The sequence below is a fragment of the Capricornis sumatraensis genome, chromosome 9 (genome assembly GCF_032405125.1).
Source record: "Capricornis sumatraensis isolate serow.1 chromosome 9, serow.2, whole genome shotgun sequence".
Lineage (NCBI taxonomy): Eukaryota > Metazoa > Chordata > Mammalia > Artiodactyla > Bovidae > Capricornis > Capricornis sumatraensis.
The window spans coordinates 26,085,485-26,103,003 of record NC_091077.1 but is presented as its reverse complement, the minus strand read 5'-3'; the positions used below and the strand labels follow the sequence as shown (position 1 = coordinate 26,103,003).

The 17,519-nt window shown below is 40.0% G+C and overlaps 1 protein-coding gene across 1 annotated transcript in view; it reads left to right on the top strand.

Moving 5' to 3' along the window:
- Positions 1–17,519, top strand: part of CCDC192 (coiled-coil domain containing 192) — a 178,088-nt gene that overhangs the window by 33,610 nt on the left and 126,959 nt on the right. The window lies entirely within an intron of this gene.

The following is a 17,519-nucleotide window of genomic DNA, read 5'->3' as shown; positions in this document are numbered from 1 at the left end:
CTTTTGTATATGGAGAAGTATCTGGAAAACTTTTCGGAACAGTTTTCTGTACGCCTAGGATAGGACCTGAGAAGATGTGCTTCTAGGGAATGCTGGATTCAGATGCTGCTGCTGCCCATCTTTAGACCTTATTTTGAGCAGCATTATTTTATGTGTATTTATTTTGCCCCAGTCTTCTGGTTTTAGGCTAATGACCATATGAACAAATCAGATAATGAACTGCCCATTTTCTGCTACAAGTCTTCCCCGAGAGAGAGAAAGAGAGACCCTCTGAAGTTCCAGGGGAAATTTCATTTATACTTTCCCTATCTACACTTAGAGAACAGCTTAATGAGCGTCTCCTGCCACAACAGCCTTGTGGATCCATGTGCATAGACCAGTGGCTGTGGTCCTGCCACTGCCCCTTCTCAAGGATCTGAGAATCCCGGGAGTGTTTGCTCAAAGAGTCACTCGCCTCCTCTCAGTTATCTCCTCCAACCACATCCCGCGTGCTAGGGAATGACTTATTGATTAACAAGAGTGGCCAGTCTGAACAACAACAAACTCAGACCAGTCTGAGAGACTGCAGCCCAGAAGTCCTAGAGAAAAGACCGCAGAAGAATATATTCTGGTCACCAGCCCTTTGAGGTTTGCAGTGATCTGATCTGGATAAAAACCACAATAGTTGCCCCATTTTTTGTCCTGGGATAGACAGAAGCTAATCTGCAGTGGCAGTTAGCAGAGATTTAGACTAAATCTAGATTCTTTTCTGGCCTTGTGTGCTCAACTGACCGAGACTGAACGTGACTCAGGCCTGCACTGCTGACACTGTGACCGACTCAGAGAGAAACCTCTCTCGTAGCCGAGCGTTCTCTTCCCGATGCCCCTCCCCTGGCCTGCCTTTCAGGGTACTGGGTAAGGACTAATGTCAGAGGATGTCACCTCATGCCAGCTGGATTCCTACAGCCCTTCACCCAGGGAGTTTGTAGCTCAGAATGGTTTAAGGAGAGAGATTTGCTAAGGTTCAGTTATTAGCTTCCAGCATCTCTTCATGAAAAACTGATGAAAAATCATGGTCATGGGGGCCTTCGGGAAATTCCTGCAGTGTCTTCTTCCACTGTTTGGCTTCTGCAGTCGATTCCTGTTCCATGCTGTTCCTGCCCCAGGTGTGTCGGAACTGGGAGTGCTCCCTTGTGTTAGGGTATTGATACCAACCAATGAGATTTCTTCTGTGTAATTGTTAATGTTCAGCTCATAACATAGCAGGTTAATCATTAAAGTTTTGCTTACTCATCAAGAATATTTAAATGAAAATAATGTTAATAATAATGTTTACTGAAGTAGACTATGTGTTTCCTAGGTGATAGGTGCTTTATGCATTACCTATTTTACTTCTCAATACAACTCAAAAAGGTGAGCATTACTTTTCAGATATGAAAACTGAGCCTTAGAAATTAGATCATTTGTCCCACACATGTTGATTGTGAAATCCATGCTTTTGCTCTCTCAACATGCTACCTCTCTAAACTGTATTTCCCACGCACCACTGGAAGTGCCAAACATGTTGATAAAGCTTCTATCTCTAGTCTCTTTTCTCTGTCTACTCTGAGTGATTAATTCATAACTCTTCAACTCTTCCTTCCATACAAGTAACCATAGCCTCCTCCTCTACCAAGTTCTATCTTAATAATCTGATCACAGCTCCTCAGTGCTGTAATGAGCATTTCTTAAAACACTGTTCCTGGGGAAAAAATTTAAATTATGTTAATAGGTATTCTGAAAAAAAAATATGAGCAGGGCATTGGAAATAAAGTTAAATTAAATATGTTCATTTACTGCAGGATTTATCAGTGTATAATCAATCTCTAAAAAAGGGCCAGAGTATGTAATTTCCCACTGGTGTTTGTCCTTGAATGACATTTTAAGCATACTACCTTGGATCCTGCTGGCATACTGCATTGAATTAAAACTCTAGGTTTGCTAAATATGACGTGAATATCTCATGGATATCCTAGGTTCAGCACATATGAAGTCAAATTTATCATTTTTTATTCTTATCTCTTCGGTGTGTTCGTTTGTGTTCCCCAGGCATGGTGAATAATATCACAATGTTATTACATACTGTAGATCCAAACTTAAAACAGTATTAAAATCCCACCTGTTTCTGCTTGTATCTCATATTTTGCTAATTGTTGCCTCTGAGTATACTTTTACAAATTATCTCACTTCCATGTCTTTGATTCCATTGTCCTGCCAAGCCCTAGCTCTTTTTGACCATCATAGTTCTCAGTTATTGCTACTAGCCCCAAATTATCAACATATTCAAGTTCAGAGCCCCCACCACCCCTGCCTACTGCCTCACCCAATCACAATGTAGCCCACTGGCTCTCACACCATCAAGCCTTGTTTGCAGAAGAGAGAAAGGATAAAAAACTGTGTGTAAGATTTGCTGTGGGGGCAGAAAACCAAACAGAGCTGGAGGTTAACATTCATGGGAGGATGAAATGTCCTGAAGAATCAGAGAAGAGAAGGGGGATGAATGGACCAAGGTGTGAGAGTGGAGCCCTGAGAATGCGGTGAGGAGACAGGACATCAGAAGGCTCCTGGGAGTGCTGGAACATTCAAGGTTAGGAAGCAACTGAGAGTATTAGTGAGTTTTTCAAGCAGTTTGGACTTACACCACCTACAGTATGTGAGAGTCACGTGTAGAGTCTAGAATTTCTGTCTGGCTGTGCCTCCCCAGTGTAACCCTGCTGCAGGATGTGACCACCGCCAGGCTCTCCCGGCTTCCCTGCCACTCTGGAAAGTTTTCCACAGGACTGTCCCATACCTGGCCTTCATTTCCCTGTTCTCACTCACCCCTTTCTCTGCCTCAGTCCAGTAGGCTAGTAAAATAGAGCTGTCATCTTTCTCTACACAGCCAGAGTCTGTCGGTGCCCTGGGACTTTGCTCTCTGTGCTCTCGCAGTCCAGGCTGTCCTTCTCTCTCCTCCTTTTTCCAAATAAATGTTACTCTATCTGTAAGACTTGTATCAAGGACTAACCTTTCCCTTAACCCCCAGAGCACGTTCTCTGGGCTCCCTGACCTCCTGTACATCATCTATTTTAGCTTGAAACACTGCATTTTATCTATTTATTTTTATTGGGGTATAGTTGCTCTATGGCTTCCCTCATAGCTCAGTTGGTAAAGAATCCACCTGCAATGCAGGAGACAATGGTTCAATTCCTGGGTTAGGAAGATCCGCTGGAGAAGGGATAGGCTACCCACTCCAGTATTCTTGGACTTCCCTTGTGGCTCAGCTGGTAAAGAATCTGCCCACAAAGTAGGAGACCTGGGTTCAATCCCTGGGTTGGGAAGGTCCCCTGGAGAAGGGAAAGGCTACCCACTCCAGTATTCTGGGCTGGAGAATTTCATGGACTATAGTCCAAGAGGTCGCAAAGAGTCAAAGACGACTGAGTGACTTTCACTTTCACAGTTGCTCTATAGTTTTGCTACTTTCTGCTCACATTTCACTGATGCTCTCTGTTTACACCTCTGTCCACCACTGGACATGAAGAACATTGAGGGCAGCACCAAGAATGTGTGGGCTCACTGCAAACCACTCAATATATGTTGCTTAACTGAATTTTACCCTGATCATGTCATTTCCCCTGTTCCAATGCCGAGAGCTATCACAGTTGCCCATTTTCCCAGAATAAAGTCCAACCTCCTGACTATGGCTTTTATCACACTGAAAATGAGGGGCCAATCCCTTCTCCTGTCTCCTCTCCATCACACATCTGTGATCCCTGAGTATGGCCATGAATTCCTGCCCTGGGACCTTTGCTCATTTGCGACTGGAATATGTCCCCAACGTTGTGTTCACCAGAGTTTCCCCATGCTTTATCAAGATTGTTCCTTCCAGACAGTTTTGTCTGACCATCAAACTGGAAGTGATCTCTCCTTCCTTGGTACTTTCACAGCCCTCCTCTGCACCTATCTTCTGTCCTTTATCACCCACAACAGAATTATCTGATGGCCCAGCTCTTCCCCAAGACTGTGAGCACTTCAAGGATAGAGAGCAAGTTTGTTTTTCTTTATGCCTCTCACAGTGTCTGGTTCAATGCTTTGTACATATTTCATTGAAATGAATTGCTAAAATGGATAAATTTAATATAAGGTTATTTTGGAATTTATAATAGCCTACTTTAAATCTCTGGGAAAGTTATTTTATGAAATGTTATTCCTTAGAAATGCCAGTTACATAAGGCATTACTTTAATCTGAAATTGATACTTTCAAGGTATAACATGGAAGGGACAAAAAGGTAATGATTCCTTAGACTGAAAATAAAAGGAAAAAATAGCTGAGAAAGAAAAAGTTCTAAGAAACCTCAATTTTAGAAGAAGTAAGAAGAGCAGCTGAAGGACACTATAGTCTTAACATGAAAATTAACAATCCAAGGTCTTAGTTTCTTTTTACTCAGGATTCACACTCCTAGAAACCAATCGTCAAATTATATTATTATATAATTAAATTGATAGCTATGAAATGTGAAAAAGGTACAAGCCTCAGCATTTCAGAGTAAAACTGTCACTGCTAATATTTTGAAGATTAAAATTTCATCCCATGAACTTTAGGAAGTCTTGTCACAGCTTACACTTTTAAAAGATTGCCAAGAACTGCCCCTCTCAGCACACATGTGGACACCCACTTGAGCCACCCACAGGACTAACTTGCCCTGGGCATTTTCATTACTCCAGTCTGCATGAGTTTATCTACTTAAGAGACCTATATGGGATTAAACAAATATTTCAACTGAGTGCTTATAATAACTTAAATATTATTGCCCATATTAGGGCAATTTAAATCAGGACTAAGAGTCTTAAAGGAGGAGGAAAAAAAAAAACCTTTTAAAATGAATGCCTTCCAAATTGTTGAGTTCATTGCTTGCCTACTTGTAGTATTTGGGAAATATAATTAGTCATCCTTGTTCATTCGCTCTGCCATTGACAATGTGATTATCTGCCTCCTTCAATTGCCTCCTTTCCTTCTCTAAAGAAGCTGTCAGTTCCCATTTTACTTTCTAAAGTAAGGATCCGCAAGAGCCACCAATTTAGATCCAGTGCAGACTCCCCTCCCCTAGAATTCCAGGCCCTCTACTGATCAGGCTTTTCCTGCTATGATAGAGAATATAGGCGACTTTTGTCGTTGCCGTGTTTTGGCTGCCTAAGCATTCATTAACACTCCCTCCTCGGCAGTACCTCGATATCCTTCCCAAATATGTCTCTCTCAATGTGCAGTCTTGGAAGGCATATAACTCAAAGTACCCTGTCAGCTGCTAGCTGGGAATGGGCATGTGCCCAATTGGACTCTGAATATTAACTCAGGGGAAGCAAGAGAGGAAAAACACATGGAACTGATATACCCTACCAGTGACACCCAGGCATCACGGCACCGGAGCTTGAGCTGCTCTATCTCCTGTCCGTTTCTGAATCTGACTCCTGTCCATTTTAGGAACCACCAAATAACCCTAACTAGCTTGAAGAAAATTCCCTTTTTCTGTATACTCATCAGAATCAGATTTGATTGTGTATTTACAGCTGAGATGCGGTAATTCTTATACCATCCAGATTGTTCTCAAAAGTGTGGCCCTGGGACCAGAAGCATGAGAGTCACCTGGGGCTTGAAATGCAAGTCTTGAGGTCTCATCGCACACCTTCTGAATCAGAAGCTCTGGGAGTGGGATCCAGCAGTACGCTTTCCAAGTCCTCCAGTGATTCTCACGATGGCTCGTGTCTGAGACGCACTGCACCATCCAGCACAATCCCCATCTCTTTCAGCCTAGACTCTCCGCTCTCCCCAGTACCATTGTCCCTGACCAGCATCTCACTGTCACCCTCATAACTCCTGCCTCAGAAAAGCATCTCCAGGCCTCACTTTTAGTACAGCAAGCCAGGACCATGGCCCGTGAGACACGTTTGTCCAACTGACAAACCAAAGGAGAATGGTCTTCCCACTCCTTGCCCTCTAAAGCTCACACTTCTATGTACTCTAGAAGTATTACCTTGTTCCTGCAGCTTGTCATGACTAATTTTAGGATAATGTGACAGTAATTAATAGCTTAGAGTCATACAACAACCTACACTTCTCTAAATGCTCCCATCCAGATTATGTCATCTGTTTTTCACAACAGTCCTGTGAGGCAGGGAGTACTCCACCTTTATCAGATGAGGGAAGTGAATCAAAGAAGCCTGCTCACAGTAAACGGCTTACATGGAACAAAGCAAAGACCTGAGTGTACATATTCGGACTCCGGGGCCCCTGTTTCATAAGCATGATTTCACTTTCATTTGAAACTTTTTGCTAAATATATATGCCAACACCCACACATGCTGGTTGTATCAGTAAATTAATTTTTAGATCTTTTAACTTGAATATCCTCTACAGACCTCATGTCAGAGTGAATCAGCCTGGGAGACTTTGTTAACAGGATCTGATAGAGTCCTACCTGGGGCCAATGAGGAATGGGGAAATTCCTCCCCTGTGGGTCTTTCCTTTTGAGCCAGACGTTAATCCAAATGGAAAATTCCTCAGTGATTGTTTATGAACAGAACCCATTGGTACTAAATGGCTGCATGTGGGATAAATCTCAGAAATATTTTTATTGCACTAGTTGGTTATAGTTAACCCTCTCTACATCCTACCTTTGTAGTTAGGTTATCTGGGCTTAATACTATTTTGAACCTTCATCTTAACCCTTTATGTGGTTATCCCATGGCGCATCTCCTACGTGCTTGCACTGGAGAGGTGACAAGTCGCTGAAGGATGTCAGAAGCTTTTCAATCCCATTGGTGAGTGTTGCTGCCAAACCTCTCAGGAAGCTTGGAAGGGGAGAGTCTGAGCTCTCACTTCACATCAGCAGGTTGCTCATAATCTCTAAAGGCAGTACCCTCTGAATTATGAGCCATTACATGGCTCCTGCCCAGCAAGAAGTGGTTAAATAACTAATAGCACATGGATGAAGCAATATTCAGTATACAACTTTGGAGTACTACCAGGACCTTATTTAATTAAAATTACCATTTTCCCTCTTTTTCTCTTTCTCTCTTTCTCTCTCTCTCTCTCTCTTTTTTTTTTTTTCTTTTGGCCTCAGAAAACTAACGCACAATATGTTGCTGTGACAGCTACTAATATCAGCTATAGGATCCTCTACTAGTGAAGGCAGATTGAGAATGCAGGGACCTGAGGCCTGAGTTTGGTCACTCAGAACAAGCAAGCCTGGATTCTGGCTGATAGCCAGGAGGCTCATTTCCCCTTCTCTAACTGGATATGGAGCCTGTCTGCTCACTCTCCATAGATGATGAATAAGTTCAGCAGGAACAAGCCCCCAAGGATAATCCATGTCTGTCCAGCGAGTTTAGAATCATGGCATGTGTCTGATCTTTGTTAGCCACCTACTTGGACACATAATCGAATCCACTTATTCTGTGAATACCTATTAGCCGACTATGCATTTCTTCAAACATATATTTCATTTACTTGATAAGCTTGGACTTATACCGACATCCTCTCAAAAGAATATACAGAGTTTAGAGGCCCAAGCATTTCAATCTATTCATAGATTTTTGGTATACTCTCTAATTGCTTGTCAAAAAATCAGGTGGGGACAACACAAGATTGTTCCCAGCACTTTCCTGTTTGTTCCTGAGCTGCATTAATCTGTATAAACTACCAGCCATTGATGCTCGCACAGAACTCACTCTATACTGTTATTATCAGCAGCTACTAGAAATCATGTTTTATCTGTTCCCTTAATAATAGAAATCACTTTAAGATGAGTGAGAGTCATACCTTTCCATTATGAAGAATAGAGAGACAAGCTATAGATATGAATCATGATGGTTCTGTAAAGGCCACTGGCCCTGGTATTGGGGCTTCCCTAGTGGCTCACTAGGTATAGAGTCTCCCCACAGTGCAGGAGACCCAGGTTCAATCACTGGGCTGGGAAGCTCCCCGGGGAAGGAAATGGCAACCCACTCCAATATTCTTGCCCGGGAAAACCTAATTCCTGCCTTTATAAGAGCAGTAATGGAGAGCTAGTTGCTGGGTTAGTGACTTAGCCCTGCTACCCCAGCTGCATGACTGACAAGGGTTACTAAAGTTCTTCTCTTCCCATTTGGGTAAAGAAGCTAATAGCATTCTTTAGCCTCATAGGGTACCATGGAAGATACATAAACTGGCCAAGTGAGGTAATGCCTGTGGAGTAGTTGGCAGTGTGCCTGACACCTACCAAGGTTCAAAAAAGTTATTAACAGTTATTCCAAAATGGACTGTTTCAGTAACAGTTCCACAGTTTTATGGGGTTGTCACAAAGAATCTGTTGGAATGAAGTACTTCATTTTAGCTGCCAGTTCGTTAATAGAGAGTGCTAGGAAGCTGATTAATTAAAGACTCAAAATTAATTTCTGAGGAGAATCCTGCATCCTTTAGTACTTCCTTAGCTCATTTCTCCCCTTGGAGAATGTCTTCTGAAGCCTTTTGTAGAACTGTCTCTTTTTGATTTAATTGTGTCTGTCTTTATCTCTGATAGACTGTAAGTTTCTGATTCATGGTGTCTGCCCAGTAGTAGGTTCTCAATAAATATTTGTTAAAAAAAAAAAAAAAAGAATGAATCAGTTAATCAGCGAGTGACTGCGTGAAGGAAGGTGAGCAGCCTTTTAATTTAAAAGAGTTATTTCAGGCTCCACAATTTCTAAAACCAGATGTTAGTTCTAGCCCCAACCCAGCTGACCATTTCTACCAGAGAGTTCTGTGCTTAACTGCACTCCAAGAGTGATATTTGAGCTCAATATTTAGCTTTAAAAAGCTGGGATGAAAGGAAGCATATCACAGAAGAGTGCCTGAAATAAGGTCCACTTTTCCCTTTCAGATAGGTACCCTAAAATCCTTCCTGAATTAAGTGAGATTAGCAAAAAGTCACACTTTAGACTGCATCAAGTTGTCCTAGAACTGCTTTTACTGAATGAGAGGAAGGTAGTATGGCATGATGCTAATGACTTAGTTTGGGAAGATTTTATTTAAAAAGAAATTGCCCTATGGAGTTTTTCAGTATATTCACTGTCAGATTATTGTTAAAGACATTTATTATTTTACTAGAGAATATATCTTTCTGTAATTTCTGTATCAGGAATATTGGTACTTCCACTGAGCATTGGACTTGCTTTTACTCCATGGATTCTGTGCTTCTATTAATAGTTATTCTGACTATCAGAAAGGCTGGAGCCAAGTCCTCTATACCTTGGCTCTAGAAAATGATAATGTAGGATGTCAGGGCATGAGCTGTGTGAACCGACCTTCACACCTGCTTCCCTACCCTTAACTCCTTCTTAATGTATCTTTCAAGTTCTTATTTTAGTGACTTCTAGTTCAATTTATTTACCTTTTCAACCCACCCTAAATTCTTTCTGAAATGCATCAATATCAAATTAAACAACAAATCATCAGAAAAGTATTAATAATAAAACTGATTCTATAAAAGTGCTGTGTGCAGTTTTCCCAGAATTGGTTCCACTGACTATGGAACCAATATAGAGATATACCATAGACTGGAAGAATCAATTTTGTCAAAATTACTATACTACCCAAAGCAATTTATAGGTGGAATGCAATGCCTATCAAATTACCAATGGCATTTTTCATAGAATTAGAACTAACAATGTAACAATTTGTATGGAAACACAAAAGCCCCCAAATAGCCAAAGCAGTATTAAAAATGCAGCTAGAGGAATCAGGCTTCCAGCTATCCTACAAAGCTACAGTAATCAAAACAGTTTGGTATTGGCACACTAACAAATACAGATCAGTGTAACAGGACATAAAGTCCAGAGATAAACCCATGCACCTATGGTCCTGGGTGTTCATTGGAAGGACTGATGTTGAAGCTGAAACTCCAATACTTTGGCCACCTGATGCAGAGATGACCCATTTAAAAAGACCCTGATGCTGGGAAAGATTGAGGGCAGGAGGAGAAGGGGATGACAGAGGATGAGATGGCTGGATGGCATCACTGGTTGGGTAGTCACAATGGACGTGGGTTTGGGTGGACTCTGGGAGTTGGTGATGGACAAGGAGGTTTGGCGTACTGCAGTTCATGGGGTCACAAAGAGTTGGACATGACTGAGTGACTGAACTGAACTGACCTATGGTCAACTGATATATGACTAAGGAGGCAAGAATATACAGTGGAGAAGTGACAGTCTCTTCAGTAAGTGGTGATAGGAAAACTGGACAGCTACATGTAAACAAATGAAATTAGAGCATTTTCCAACACTATACACAAAAATAAACTCAATATGAATTAAAGTCTTAAATGTAAGGCTGAATATTATAAAATGCTTAGAGGAAAATATAGGCAGAATACTCTCTGACATAAATCACAGGAATATCTTCTTTCAATCCACTTCTTATAGTAATGAAAACAGAAACAAAAACAAGCAAATGGGACCTAGTTAAACTTAAAAGCTTTTGCACAGCAAAGAAAACCATAAACAAACCAAAAGACAACCCATGGAAGAGGAGAAAATATTTGCAAAGAAAGTGACTGACAAGAGATTGTTCTCCAAAATCTACAAACAGCTCATGCAATTCTATATCCAAAAAACAAAAAAACAAACAAAAAACAAAATCAAATCCAAAAGTGGGCAGAAGATCTAAATAGACATGACATTTCTCCATAGAAGACATACAAATGGCCAAAAAGCACATGAAAAGATGCTCAACATCACTAACTATGAGGGAAATGCAAATCAAAACCACAATGACTTATCACCTCACACTGGTCAGAATGGTCATCATAAAAAGATCAACAAACAATGGATGCTGAAGAGGATGTGGAGAAAAGGGGACCCTCCTACACTGTTGGTAAGAAAGTAGACTGGTGCAGCCACTCTGGAAAACAGTAGGAAGGTTCCTTAAAAAAGTTAATATAGAACACCATATGAACCAGCAATCCCATTCCTGGGCATAAATCTCAACATGCAATCTCAATGTTCACTGCAGCACTATTTACAACACCCGCAACATAGAAGTAACCTAAATGCCCATTAAATGGGCAGAATGGATAAAGAAGACATGGTACATATATACAATGGAATATTTCTCAGCCATTAAAAGGGACACATTCGAATCATTCTTAACGAGGTGGATGAACCTAGAGCCTATTATACAGAGTGAAGTATGTCAGAAAGGAAAAAACAAACACATATTAATGCATATATATGGAATCTAGAAAGATGGTACTGATGAAATTATTTGCAGGGCAGCAATGGAAATACAGACATAGAGAACAGACTTATGGACATGTGAGTAGGGGGAAGGAGAGAATGGGATGTGTGGAAAGAGTAACATGGAAACTTACGTTCCATATGTAAAATAGATAGCCAATGGGAATTTGCTGTATGAAGTTTGAGCCTTTGCTCAAACCAAGGCTCTGTAACAACCTAGAGGGGTAGGATGGGGAGGGAAGAGGGAGGGAGGTTCAAGAGAGAGGGGACATATGTATACCTATGGTTGATTCACGTTGAAGTTTGGCAGAAACCAACACACGCACAAAGATAAACTTTCTAAAATGTGAAAGAATAAAAAAAGAAGATGTACATATATACAATAGAATATTACTCAGCCATAAAAGAACAAAATAATGCCATTTGCAACAACAAGGATGGAGCTAGAGTGAAGTCACTGAGACAGACAAATATCACATGATATAGCTTATATGTAAAATCTGAAAAAAATACAGTATAAATGAACTTATTTACAAAACAAATATAGTCACAGTTGTAGAAAACAAACTCTTGGTTACCAAGGGGGAAAGCAGGGAGGGTTAAATCGGGAGACTGAGAATGACATAGACACACTACTGTATATATAAATTATCTATTTATTAGTTGCCTACTAATAAGAACCTATGGTACACAGCACAGGGAACTCTACTCTCCCTACACTGTAATGACCAATATGGGAAAAGAATCTTAAAAAAACGTGGTTATGTGTATACGTATAACTGATTCACATTGCTGTACAGCAGAAATTAACACCATATTGTAAATCAACTATACTCCAATAAAAGTTTTAAAAAGAAGCCTTAAGAGAATTAATAAGATTGATTCCATAAAAGCATCCTGGGCAGTTTTTTCAGAACTGGTTGCATGGACTACAGAATCTGTTACATGAGTTTTACTTACAACTGTCACAGGCTGCTCATTGACTACAACAGAGTAAATAGCTATCAAGGCAAGTAAGGACCTCAGCCAGGTCCCTACAATTTTCCCTTTGCCAACTTCATCTCCTGACCTATTCCTCCATCCCCTCCTGCCAGTTGACACTCAAAGACAGTGCTGATTTGAGGGTTTGGAATTCACTGAGTTTATCTACAGGTGCAGGCCTCCATCTCTTCACAACTTAGGCCCTTGCCCCTACTTCAACCTCTACCGGTCTTTCAACAAGGTTTACACATGTCCCCGGGTGAGAACCTCTCCTGACTCCTCAGACAGAAACTCACCTTCCCTCTAGTCTACATTCTACGGATATCTCTTTTAACCTTTATTCTACTCCATGAGCTGAGTCCTCAAGTTCTAGAGCTTGACTTTATTCACACATAGTTCTTGACACAAATAGCTGTTCAACAGATGCCTTGTGGAGTGATTAGACAAGTAAATGAGAGAAGTATCGGTCTGTAGATGATGGCTGCTTTTTAATGTTAATTTTTAAAAATGAAACAACAACAAATCATGTCCCTCTAGTTTACAGCAAATCATCTAGAAATACCAAGAAATTCTTTATAACTTTACCCTATTTTCAAAAGGGAAAAACAATAATCAAATAAAAATTTGTATCTTAAATGAATATAGCCTTGCATTTTATGAATATTCAACTTTATCTCTTCTCTTGATATAATTTATACTGTTATTAAACATTAACTATAATGTTTAATTTAACCATACTTATTTATTTATACTCTAATTTCACAAAGAATTTGATATGGCCTATAAAAATGCAAGGATGAAATAGTTGAATTTTTAAAAGCATATAAATAACCATAATTGAGAAAATATATATTGAAATAAAATAGCAATAAAAGAAGAAAAAATAGAGTATTCATGTTTAAGTCATGAATTTCCTTACAGTGTAGTTGAAACAGATATATAGCTTTGGTCTTCTGAATGGCCAAAGGCAAAACACAGAAAATAATCAAATAGTTATTATCATATTAGGGGGAGGAGAGGTTATTACTTATTTTCTAATGAGTTAATTCTGAAATGAGTTTTTGTTGGATTTCATGTAAGGGATATGGAGAGATATAGTGAAAGGGAAAAACCCATCAAAAATATCAGATCAGCAAGTACAGTAATAGATTTTATATGACTGTTTCTATAATTTCCATTAAAAGAAGCCAAGGGCATAACATGCAAATAGTTAATCTTTACTCATTGTAACTATAGCTGGTTGGATTGCATATTTGTTTACTCCCCAGCTATTTATAATAACACAAAAAGCAAATTCAACTGCATTCAAAGGCCAAGTAAGTAATGCAAGAGAGGGAAGATGGCCAGGACAAGTCATATGAATCTGGAAAGTGCATTACTTACATAAAAGTGAGAATAAAGCCCAAGTTGGCCAAATTATCCAGTTTTTCAGAAGATTCCAAATTTTTAGTGAAAATTTTTTCATAAATTTAGCAATTATTTCAAATAAACTAGAATGCTCTGTATGGCAAAGCACATTTATAGGTATCCTAAATAAGAACTTGATAGTGAATTTTAAATTTAGACAGCTATTTCATTACTTCTATCCTATAACTTTGAAGTGTTTATTACAGAGGACATGACTGTGTGATTACACATGAGGGGAGTTAGCTTGTTTTTATGGTTGCTGTTTCAGTTACTTTGATTTTATTACTTAGGATACAACTAATATTGTAAAAGAGATCCCAGAATTTTGGTGACTTAACACAACAGAAGTTTATTCCCTGCTCATTCTAGTGATAGTCTATTTTGAAAGTTCTTGTTGGTGGGCAGGTTCTGTTCATTCATCATCAGTTCAGCTTAGGTGAGTTGCTCACTCGTGTCTAACTCTATGCAACCCCATGAATCACAGCATGCCAGGCCTCCCTGTCCATCACCAACTCCCGGAGTTCACTCAAATTCATGTCCATCGAGTCGGTGATGCCATCCTCTGCCGTCCCCTTTTCCTCCTGCTCCCAATCCCTCCCAGAAGCGGAGTCTTTTCCAATGAGTCAACTCTTTGCATGAGGTGGCCAAAGTACTGGAGTTTCAGCTTTAGCATCACTCCCTCCAAAGAACACCTGGGGCTGATCTCCTTTAGAATGGACTGGTTGGATCTCCTTGCAGTCCAAGGGACTCTCAAGAGCCTTCTCCAACAGCACAGTTCAAAAGCATCAATTATTCGGCACTCAGCTTTCTTCACAGTCCAACTCTCACATCCATACATGACTACTGGAAAAACCATAGCCTTGACTAGATGGACCTTTGTTGGCAAAGTAATATCTCTGCTTTTGAATATGCTATCTAGGTTGATCATAACTTTTCTTCCAAGGAGTAAGCATCTTTTAATTTCATGGCTGCAGTCACCATCTGCAGTGATTTTGGAGCCCAAAAAAATAAAGTCTGACACTGTTTCCACTGTTTCCCCATCTATTTCCCATGATCACTCATCATAACTCAGTGTCATTCAAGACTGAAGGCACCTCTGTCATATTTGACAAGTAGATTTCCAGTTACTTTGGGATCCCCTCTATTTCCATTGACAGAGAAGAGACTGTTGATGAGTTTGCTTGGAAGGTTTATAACAGGCCATATCTGGAAGTGGAGAACCTAACCTCTACTTGTATTCCGTTGCCTAGAACTGAGTCATGAGGCCCCACTAACTGCAAGGAATTCTGGGAAAGGTAGTTTAACTGTGCATGCAAGAAGAGGGGAGAGTGGATTTTGATGAAGGGATATTAGATTCTGCTGCACTAGTAATTTAAATCATTCATCTCATCTTGTATTTATAGGTATCCAGAACACGATCCTAGAGTCAGTGACATTAGAAATTGGTTTATAAAAATTATCATGATGGTGATTATTATTAAACCAAGTAAAACTTGAGATTAAAATTTATGCAAGAAATTCCAGAAAATCAAAAGGTATGAAAGAGAACATAATTATCCCTCCACATCTAGTTCCATGACATTCAATGGACAAAAAAAAGATCAAATTGCTTAAAATTAAAAAAAAAAAAAAATATATATATATATATATATATATATATCTTCCAAGGCCTCCTTTTGTCATTGTTAGCGGGAAACTTGGTCTCAGGCATTCGGCAGGAAGACTGCTCTTTCCTGCTCAGAGTCTGCATAGGACCCTCAGGGGTTTAACCATCCCAAGATTGGGGGGCACAGTTTTCTAGTTAAGTGTGGCTGCTGTTCCCTCTCCTCCACACCCATGACTCTTGGCCCTTCAAGGACCAGGGGCCCTTTTCGTTCAATGCTAAGCCTTACCATAAGATTTGTGGGAGCTTCTGGTCTATATAAAGCAATCAGAATTTAGCCTCTTTTAACATACATTCCTATGTCTTACTAACCAAAGAACTTAGGTAGAGATGGAGTATGGTCCCTGCCATCTGAAGAACCCCCAGTACCCCATCCTCTTTATTTTGAATAAGCCAGCTTCCTCCCCTTGAGTTTGTTTACATTCTTTTCCTTCCCAAGACAATGCACGCGCCACCCCACTACTTATTTTTAGGTTCTTATGTCAGTGAGGCCAGGACTGTCAACCACAGACAGGCTTTCCAGATGCTCAACACTCCATCAGCAAATGTTAATTTCCTCTCCTTGCATGACAGCGCATGTGGGTGGTGTCAGTGCTGAAGTAGAGGCAACTGCCCTTCATGATGGTGAAGTTTCTGGTTTGGATTTGTTTGAAATTTAAGGGACTATCTAACAAGTTAGGTAGAAATGTGTGCTTTGATAGTTGAGGAAAAATAGGATATATTTTGAAGTTTATTTTGTTGTTAAATGTGAAGTACTAAAATTATTAAGTAAAATAAAACCTAAGCTGTTAACTTTAGCTGAATTAGCATTGAAATTGATTTTGACCAGTCATATGTTAGATAGCTTCTAATCCCCAATGATCAGTCTATCATCACTACCAGTTTAGTAGGCAGTAACATTCATAAGAGGAAATGTGAGCTCTCACACCAGCGATCATACGGTATAAGAGTCATTGTCAAGTTCTGAGAAGAAGAAAAGAGATGGGGGAAAAGACCTCTCGCCCTGCCTCAATCTCTTCTTCACAGTACCCGCACACCCACACATCCACCCCTGCCCCAGCAAACTGGGCAAGTTGACTAAATGTTTAAGAAATGCTTGAACATCAACTGCTTGTATATGACATTTTTCCCTCTGAACATTCTAGACAGACAGTGGGGTGAGAGGCCTGCTCTCCTGGCTCATGAGCTGGGTGACCTTGAGCAGACTGATTTTCTGAGGCTCAAGTTCTACAACTTCAAAATGATGATAATGTGTATCTAGCTCACATGGGTGTCATGAGGATTAAATGAGTTAACACTTACCAAGTTCTTAAATCAGTACATGCACACAGTACATTTATCTAAGTGCTAGCTATCTAATAGAACAAAACAACAACAAACCCAGCAAACATCCCTACAACTTTGTTCACTGCTAACTTTAATAGCATCCTTGGTAAGAGAATGCTCTGAGAATTCTGCATCATGGTTATCTGTGAAATAGGATAATGCTAGAACCTACCTCAGTAGGGCTATTGTGAGGACCAGTAGGGATGACACAGGTAAAGAAGACGGTGCTTGGGACAAAGCCAACCCTCATTAATCTTGACATTAATTTCACTGTTGCTACCTTATCTTGATCATCATTTGTAATAAATGCTTGGACATTTTTCTAACAGTGTGAAAGCATCTAGTTTTCAGTATTAGACTGCCTTTTATTGAGTTTGACTCTTAATTACTCCCTGGCTTCACAATAAATATATGTCCCTGTTGAACCTAAAAAAGTGCTCATTGTTATAAGTACTTATTTTTTTTGTACATGAGGAGAGCATGAAGAACACTGTCTACATCTGCCAAAGGCGACACAGAGGAATAACATGGGTATTTTTGCTCCGAGTCACCTGAGTAAGAATACGTGATTGCATTAGGCAGCTGTCAATGCCGTGGGAAATGGAAAACTAGGAGTTTTGTAACTGGAAAAGATCATCTTTGATGCTAACAGGCAGTTCTGACCACATTCCTGTCCCTCAAAGTTTGCCTTCCTAACCTTTATCTCCTTGACCCCCTTGGAGAAAGTTATCCTACCTGATTCTGATTCTTGCTTGACCCTGTAAACAAACATCCCAGCTGGGAGGTCTGATGACACATATTCCCCCTGCATAGTACTAAATGAAATGCAGCTGACTTAGCCAAAGTTTCTTTGAAATTCTTTTTTGGATGCACATTTCTGGAAACATCAGTGTGCCTGTG